We start from the raw sequence: 9,110 nt of genomic DNA, 5'->3' as shown, positions 1-9,110 counted from the left end.
TTGACTTTCTACTTTTGCATTCCAGTCCCATATAATGAAAAGGACATCTTTTTTGGGTGTTAGTTCTAAAAGATCTTGTAGGTCTTCATAGAACCATTCAACTTCAGCTTCTTCAGCATTACTGGTTGGGGCATAGGCTTGGATTGCTGTGATATTGAATGGTTTGCCTTGGAAACAGAGATCATTCCGTCGTTTTTGAGATTGTATCCAAGTACTGTATTTCGGACTCTTTTGTTGACCATGATGGCTACTTCATTTCTTCTAAGGGATTCCTGCCCGCAGTAGTAGATAGAATGGTCATCTGAGTTAAATACACCCATTCCAGTCCATTTTAGTTTGCTGATTCCTAGAATGTTGATGTTCACTCTTGCCATCTCCTATTTGACCACTTCCAATTTGCCTTGATTCATGGACCTGACATTCCAGGTTCCTATGCTATATTGGTCTTTACAGCATTGGACCTTGCTTCTATCACCAGTTGCATGCACTACTGGGTATTGCTTTTGCTCTGGCACCATCCCTTCATTCTTTCTGGAGTTATTTCTCCACTGATCTCCACCTATGGACCTGGGGAGTTCCTCTTTCAGTATCCTATCATTTTGCCTTTCCATACTGTTCATGTTGTGCATAACATGTGTGTAATATGTCTTCTGAAAACATACCCTTTCTACATATAAAAAAATGAGTTATTTTATGTTCAGGGACATGATATGAATCACGTGACAAAGGAAGGCAGGATCTCAAGGAAGAAGGTAGCTTACTTGGCAGCCTTTTTCATGAATGTACTTTGAATATGAAAATTAATGGGGCCTTTTAAATGAAAGTTTTAATTTTTACTAGTTGATATGTATCCCCCAAGTAAGTTGAATTTTTAACCCTACTAAGCTTTATCTGAAATATATTGAAAAATTATCTATAATTTTGCATATAATATAGAGATGTTTTATGTGTACATATATTTAGGTATATAATACATGGGTATTGAGTGTATTGTGTGTTGTTATTATATATCTGTAAATTATGAACTTTTTTAAAGTTTTATTTTTTAAATTTCCTTTGGCTGTACTAGGTCTTCATTGCTGTGCAAGATTTTCTGTAGTTGTGGTTGAGCGGGAGCTACTCTCTAGTTGCCGTGTGCAGACTTCTCATTTTAGTGGCTTCTCTTATTACAGAGAATGGGCTGTAGGCATGCCAGCTTCAATAGTGTAGCACATGTGCTCAGTAGTTGTGGCACATAGGCTTCATGCTCTGCAGTATGTAGGATCTTCCCAGACCAGGGATCAAACTCATGTCTCCTGCATTGTCAGGTGGGGTCTTTACCATTGAGCCACCAGAGAAGCCCTGAACATGTTTTTATTTAGAATTTTTTTTTCCTTAAAAAAGGCTTGATCTATCCTGATGTTGAAACCAGAAAGTGGGAAAAATAAAGTAAAATAATAATTTAAACCCCACATTCCTTATTAAGCATGGGGATCATTTACAGGTAATGTGATTTTTCTCCTTCTATCACATTGCATTGAACATACATTCTACATAAGTAGTAAGCAAGAAAAGCCATTTTGTAAATGGGATATTATTTAGAATAAGAAATGTAATTTAGAAAAAAAATGCAGACCTGACAATAAGTTTGATCTAGGGGTTATAGTCATTAATACAGATTGTGGCAGTAAAATATTTGCCCTGTTCTGTTTCTTAAGAGTTATAATATGCTGATGTTAATTACATTGAAACACTTGCATTTTAAGGATGAGCATCCTTTAAATGCCAAAGAACAAAAGATGTCTTGGTTAGCTGTCAATCCCAGATTGGATTAGTTTCACTTTTACACTACTTTGAAAGCTACGTTTCATGAGCCAACTTTCATATTATGGCTTTTACCCTTTATCTTTTCTTCCCTGAGTTTGAAAATCACATTAAGCAGAGTGGGAATGTAGCCAGCAATGTAGTCGCTCAGTAGTGTCGGACTCTTTGCAATCCCATGAACTGTAGCCTGCCAGTCTCCTCTGTCCATGGGGATTCACCAGGCAAGAATACTGGAGTGGGTTGCCATTCCCTTCTCCAGCGGATCATCCTGACCCAGGGATCAAACACAGGTATCCTACATTGCCGGCAGATATTTTATCATCTTAGCCACCAGGGAAGCCCCATGGCCAACAAGAGTCCTCCTACATTTTATAATACATTTCTGGTTCTGTACAATCTGTGATTTTGCTGCCTATGTTGGTTATTTTGCAACACATAGTAATTTAGAGATAGATTGTCAAATTCTATGAAAAGTCTTGATCACTTAGGGGAAAACTGAACTATCCATGAACATGATCTCTTTATTCAAAAGAAGTTGCAAAAAAGTTGCAAAATTTTAAAATTATTTTTCTTACATGAACATTACATATTTCACTTAGAACATCATTTTCCAGAAAGATATTGGTACTTGAAAATAATGACAATATTTGTATCCCCATTCAAGTCTGTGTCTACTATTTGTTTTTTTATCTCTTAGTTAAGAGTTAAAATATGATATTCAGATGATGTATGATAGGATAGTGGATATCTTTTTCTTGTTGCTTGTTATAAGAGGTGCCATTCTAACACTTTATCATCGTAAATGATGCCAGCTAAGGTGTCTTTGTAAATGCAGCTTATCAGGTTTAATAAGTTTTCTTGTCTTAGTTTGTAAGATATTTGCTTCTAATAGTAAAGATGTGTTGATTTTCTTTAACTATTTTAATACAGTGTTTTAGTTAGCACATTATTTTCATCTCAGTCTATGGTGAATTATATTAACAGATTTTTTAATATTAGAGCAGTTCTGTGTTCTTAGAATGAATTTAACTTGATCATAATCTTCAACACTTGATATATTATAGTATTTTGTTTAGGATTATTGCAATTATATCATGTTTTTGTTGTTAGTTGCTTGGTCATGTCCAACTCTTTGCAAAGCTGTGGACTATAGCCCGCCAGTCTCCTCTGTCCAAAGGATTTTCCAGGCAAGAATACTGGAGAGGGCTGCCACTTCCTTCTCCAGGGGATCTTCCTGATCCAGGAATCTCACCTGGGGCTCCAGCTCTGAAGGCTCTTTACTTTCAGAACCACCAGGGAAGCAAGTATGTCGTAGTGGCCTTATATTTAAAGCCTGGGTGTGTCTTCCTTCTTTCTGTTTTCCTGGAATTTTGCACAGATCTTGGAATGATACATTTCTTGAAATTTTAATAAAATTCTATTTTAAAAAGTTTGGATGTATTTTTGCTTAAGAGTGCAGCTTTTAATTATTGGTACATTTTTTGAAAAGAACTGAGATCATTCTGATATTAATTTCTTCTCAAGTTCAGTTCAGTTCAGTCACTCAGTCGTATCTGACTCTTTGCGACCCCATGAATCGCAGCACGCCAGGCCTCCCTGTCCATCACTAACTCCCGGAGTTCACTTGAACTCATGTCCATTGAGTCGGTGATGCCATCCAACCATCTCATCCTCCGTCATCCCCTTCTCCTTCTGCCCCCAATCCCTCCCAGCTGCTTCTGCTAAGTCGCTTCAGTTGTGTCCGACTCTGTGCGACCCCATAGATGGTAGCCCACCAGGCTCCCCCGTCCCTGGGATTCTCCAGCCAAGAACACTGGAGTGGGTTGTCATTTCCTTCTCCAATGCATGAAAGTGAGAAGTGAAAGTGACGTCGCTCAGTCGTGTCCAACTCTTAGCGACCGCATGGACTGCAGCCCACCAGGCTCCTCCATCCATGGGATTTTCCAGGCAAGAGTACTGGAGTTGGGTGCCATTGCCTTCTCAGATCTCTCCCAGCATCAGGGTCTTTTCCAATGAATCAACTCTTCGCATGAGGTGGCCAAAGTATTGGAGTTTCGGCTTTAGTATCAGTCCTTCCAATGAACACCCAGGACTCTTCTCAAGTAAGTCTAAGTAAATCATAGTTTTTTAGAACTTTTCTATTTCTTTGAAATTTTCAAATGTGTATCCATAACATTCTTGGGATTTTATTCTATTTTTTGAAAATTATATTTCCTTTTTCATTTCTAATCATTTGTATTTAAACCTGTCTTATTTTCTCATTTTTTAGCATTCTCAAAGAGACAACGGCTGTTTCTGCTGATAATCTATATCAATGTCATCTTTTTCTAGTGTATTAATTTGGGTCTTTTATATTATTTATTTTTCTAATTTTCTTTCATTTATAACGTTGTTTCTTTCCCTTATTTTTAAATGTATCTTTTATCATTTACTTCTAAATTAATAGTTTTTAATGCATGGGATCTGTATGATGCAAATTTAGAAAATCTCTTTCAAAGATAGTTTAATGGAAAACCATTGTAAATATTCTATTTTATTAGTATAGGTTATTTACTGTTTTATTATGGGGTGCAAGGATCCCTATATATCCAGTAAACTAAATGTATTTGATATATTTCATACTTTTATATCTTGTGTGTTAGGTCTATCAATAATTTATTTAATCAGCTGATATTTATTGAGGTCCTTCTTGTATTAAATGATGCTATATGCAGAATGTGTCCTTCCCAAATTCATACACTGAAATCCTAATCTTCAAAGATAAGGTACCAGTTGGGTGGGGGCTTTGGGAGGTGATTAGGTCATGAGTGAGGAGTCAGCACAAATGATATCAAAGCTCTTTTCTTTAAACTTTTTATTTTATAGGAATATAGTCAATCAACAATGTTGTGATAATTTCAGGCGGACAGCAAAGGGGCTCAGCCTTACATATACTGTAGCCATTCTCTCCCAACTCCCCTCCAATCCAGGCTGCCACATAACATTGAGCAGAGTTCCCTGTGCTATACAGTAGGTCCTTGACTATTCATTTTAATTACAGCAGTGTGTGCATGTTGTGAGATCAATGTTATTATAAAGGAAACTCCACAGAGATCCATCATCCATTTCATAACCTGAAGACACAGGAAAGAGAAAGTAAACCTTCATCAGAACTTACATGCTGGCCTCTTGTGCTTGGGTTTAGTCTAAAGAAATGTGAGAAATAAATTTCTCCTGTTCATAAACTACTTAGTCAGTGGTATTTGGTTAGAGCAGCCTGAATAGACTAAGACAAATGAGGATCTGGTGTAAGAAGAGAGAAAAACCCTTGCCTCAATTAAGAAAGCTTATATTAGTTACATTAAGTGGAAAGGTAGGTTGTAATCTGAAAATATGATTAGAAATTGTCAATTAGCTCTTTCATTTTCATAAAATGCTACATAATATTTTTGAAGTGAAGTGAAATTCACTCAGTTGTGTCCAACTTTTTGTGACCTCAAGGACTGTAGCCCGCCAGTCTCCTTTGTGCATGGGATTCTCAAGGCAAGAATACTGAAGTGGGTTGTCATTCCTTTCTTCACAGTGTCTTCCTGACCCACAGTTCAAACCTGGTTCTCCGGTACTGCAGGCAGATTCTTTACTGTCTGAGCCACTAGCAAAGCCCCAAATAATTTCCCTACCCAGGGATCGAGCCCAGGTCTCCTGCATTGCAGGCAGATTCTTTACCATCTGAGCCACCAGGGAAGTCAATTTATTTTTAGGTTGTACTATTAGAAAATAACAGTTTAGAGTGCTTAAAATTTTCTGGAAAACTTTTATCACTATATACTGGCTCCCTTCTTCTTTAATGACACTTAAAAATCATATATTTAATCTGATATTAATAGAACTACTCATTATTAGCCTGTGGTATATATATTCATGATTATAAAATTTATTTTAATTTCTTTTTAAATTTTCCATGTTTTCATGATTATCAGTTCAGTTAAGTTGCTCAGGCATGTCCGACTCTTTGTGACCCCATGAACTGTAGCACCCCAGGCTTCCTTGTCTATCAACTCTGGGAACTTGCTCAAACTCATGTTCATCCAGTTAGTGATGCCATCCAACCATCTCATTTTCTGTCTTCCCCTTCTCCTCCAGCTTTCAATCTTTCCCACCATCAGGGTCTTTCCCAATGAGTCAGTTCTTCACATCAGGTGGCCAAAGTATTGGAGTTTCGGCTTTAGCATCAGTCCTTCCAATGAATATTTAGGACTGATCTCCTTTAGGATTGACTGCTTTGATCTCTTTGCAGTCTGATGGACTCTCAAGTGTCTTCTCCAATACCACAGTTCAAAAGTGTCAGTTCTTCAGTGCTTAGCTTTCTTTATGGTCCAACTTTCACATCCATTGGGCTTCCCTGGTGGCTCAGAGGTTAAAGCGTCTGCCTCCAATGCAGGAGACCCAGGTTTGATCCCTGGGTTGGGAAGATCCCCTGGAGAAGGAAATGGCAACCCACTCCAGTATTCTTGCCTGGAGAATCCCATGGACAGAGGAGCCTGGCAGGCTACAGTCCACGGGGTCACAAAGAGTCAGGCACAACTGAGCGACTTCACTTCACTTCACTTCACTTCACTTCACTTCACATCTATATATGACTACTGGAAAAACCATAGCTTTTGACTAAATGGACCTTTGTTGGCAAAGTAATGTCTTTTCTTTTTAATATGCTGTCTAGGTTGGTCATAGTTTTTCTTCCAAGGAGCAAGTGCTTTCTAATTTCATGGCTGCAGTCACCATCTGCAGTGATTCTGGAGTTCAGGAAATAGTCTCTCACTGTTTCCATTGTTTCCCTATCTATTTGCTATGAAGTGATGGGCCCAAATGCCATGATCTTAGTTTTCTGAATGTTGAATTTTAAGCCAGCTTTTTCACTGTCCTCTTTCATTTTCATCAGTAGGCTCTTCAGTTTCTCTTCACTTTATGCCATAAGGGTGGTGTCATCTGCATATCTGAGATTGTTGATGTTTCTCCTGGCAACCTTGATTACAACTTGTGCTTCATCCAACCCAGCATTTTGCATGATGTACTCTGCATAGAAGTTAATTTAGCAGGGTGACAATATATAGCCTTGTCATATTCCTTTCCCAGTTTGGAACTAGTCCATTTTTCCATGTCCAGTTCTAACTGTTCCTTCTTGACCTGCGTAGTATATAATTTTTAAAAATAATTTAGCTGGGTTTATGCATTTATATTCAGTATAAAAATCTGCTTCTAAGATGGTGAATTTAAATCCTTTACTTCTAGTTTGAAACATGGTGTCTTGGTCATATTTGTACCTCTCATTTTATGGTATTTACCTTAATTATCATAAACCACTGGGCTTTGTTATTTTTAGTGGAATATAGCCTAAATATTCTTAGCATTATACAAGTATAAAAGAATAAGTGACAATGTAGCAAATGTGGGTGGCATGAGAATCTAAATTAAGTTTAGGGAACTTTCTTTGAACCTTGATATCTATTCAAACTCAGTCACACATATATGAAGCATGATAATTACTCTTCAGTCAGAAAGTGTTCTTATACAGCTTGATGGCTCTACTACCACTCACTTCATGGAAGACAACTCATTCATCCTGGTCATTATTACAACTTATCCCATTGGATCCCTAGAACTCTACTGAGAAGAAATTCTCAATTTGGTGAGATATATTTTCTGTCATGCAGGTGGTACATAAAGGCTTTTCGCTGCTTCGTTCTCTACAGATTCATTTAGCATGAGGCCATCCATGAAGCCAAGATGTCCTATGAGATAGTTAAGCAGTCACACTCACTCCAGTCTGGATAGTGACAGAGAAAGAATGACTTGGCCCTGCAAAAGACAGTGATATGTTCCTGCTGTCCACTCAAACTGCTTCTGGTGGTCTATGCTAAATAACATAGAGGCAAAACCATGGCCAGCTCATTAGCTGCATACCATGTGCTAGGGCTATGTTGATTTGCTCCATAGAAGAGACAAAATCTGGAATAGCAGCTGTAATTGGAGCCACCACCTGTTTTGATAATTGACTGCCATTCATTAAAGCTGTCCAGTTTTTGCAGAGGCCAAATGAGTGAGCTCAATAAGTGCAAGGGAGGAATGAACACCCTTGCTTCTCCGGTCCTTGCTACTGTCCTTAGGTATGTGTGCTGCTTTTGATTCCCAGTTATATATGGAATGCCAGTTCCAGGCCACTCTTCAGCATATAAACTCTGAATCGCTAGTTATGGGTTTTAGCACTTGTACTAGGGTTCAGTGCTCAAATGGGTGTTTATTGCTCATTCCATTTGCATTTTGATTTAGTATTTCTGCTGCTCTTCATCTCCCTCCTACACTCCACTGCACTCCTCCTCTTTCCCCTTCTTCTTCTTCTTTCTATATTTCTGTTTCTCCTTTCTTTTCACTTGACTCTTTTGTTTTCTGGACATTTTTCACTTTCCTATGTCATAGCAACATTCATAAGTATCTTGTGAGTATCAGTATTTTAATTGCATTGTCACAGCAAATCCTTTCATAATATCCTTTCATCCTGACAGAAGTGTAATTGAAGTTATATAGTCATTACTCATTAAGATAGAGTAGGGATACATGATTTAAAAAATTATAGGAAGTAGTTCAAGCTGTAGTGATATCCTCTGAAAATTTAGAAGTTTTTCTTTTGTTATTGAAGAAACTTTATAGTAACAGATTCATAGGTTAGTAATTTCCCTGTCTCCAATTTATGAACATAATTTATTTAGGCATCAAATTAGACAAATATTTTTTAAATCACTCTTTATACTTTAAATAGTTTGTATTTTTCTAACTTTCTCTATATGTAGAGAGTTTATATACAAAAACAATTAACATGTTGGTCAGTGATTCATATAAGAGCAGAGATTTTGAGGTTTTGTTCCTTGTCTCAAGGACTTGGATCTTCCAAAAACTTTAAGCTTCTGCAACAAGTTGAACTTATCTTAACCAACCTCTGATAACACTTTTTAATTAGTGATGAACAATAATCATTCTCACCCAGTTTGTTTGAATCAGGAATATGGAGGCATAATTTTATATATAGTAAAATTTGCCACACTCAAGTGTATAAATCAATGAGTTTTGACAAATGAATACAGTTCTATAAACACCATAACATTAATGATATAGAACATTTTTTTTTACCCAATGAACTTTGCTCATGCTCATTTACAGTTTTCTCTTCACATTTTTAGCTCATGAAAACTACAGTTCTACTTTATTTCACTATTGTTTTATCATTTAAACAAATCATAAAATGGAATTATAAAGTATGTAATTTCATATGTTCA

The 9,110-nt window shown here is 37.0% G+C and overlaps 1 non-coding gene across 1 annotated transcript; it reads left to right on the top strand.

Annotated features, from left to right (window-relative positions):
• Positions 1-6,181: 6,181 nt before the first annotated feature.
• On the top strand, positions 6,182-6,253 carry TRNAW-CCA. Its single transcript has one exon. It is a non-coding gene; the product is annotated as a tRNA-Trp (tRNA).
• The last annotated feature ends 2,857 nt before the right edge of the window (positions 6,254-9,110 follow it).

This window comes from Bison bison, unplaced genomic scaffold (assembly GCF_000754665.1).
Source record: "Bison bison bison isolate TAMUID 2011002044 unplaced genomic scaffold, Bison_UMD1.0 scf7180017864458, whole genome shotgun sequence".
NCBI lineage: Eukaryota > Metazoa > Chordata > Mammalia > Artiodactyla > Bovidae > Bison > Bison bison.
This window is presented reverse-complemented; position numbering and strand designations above follow the sequence as displayed.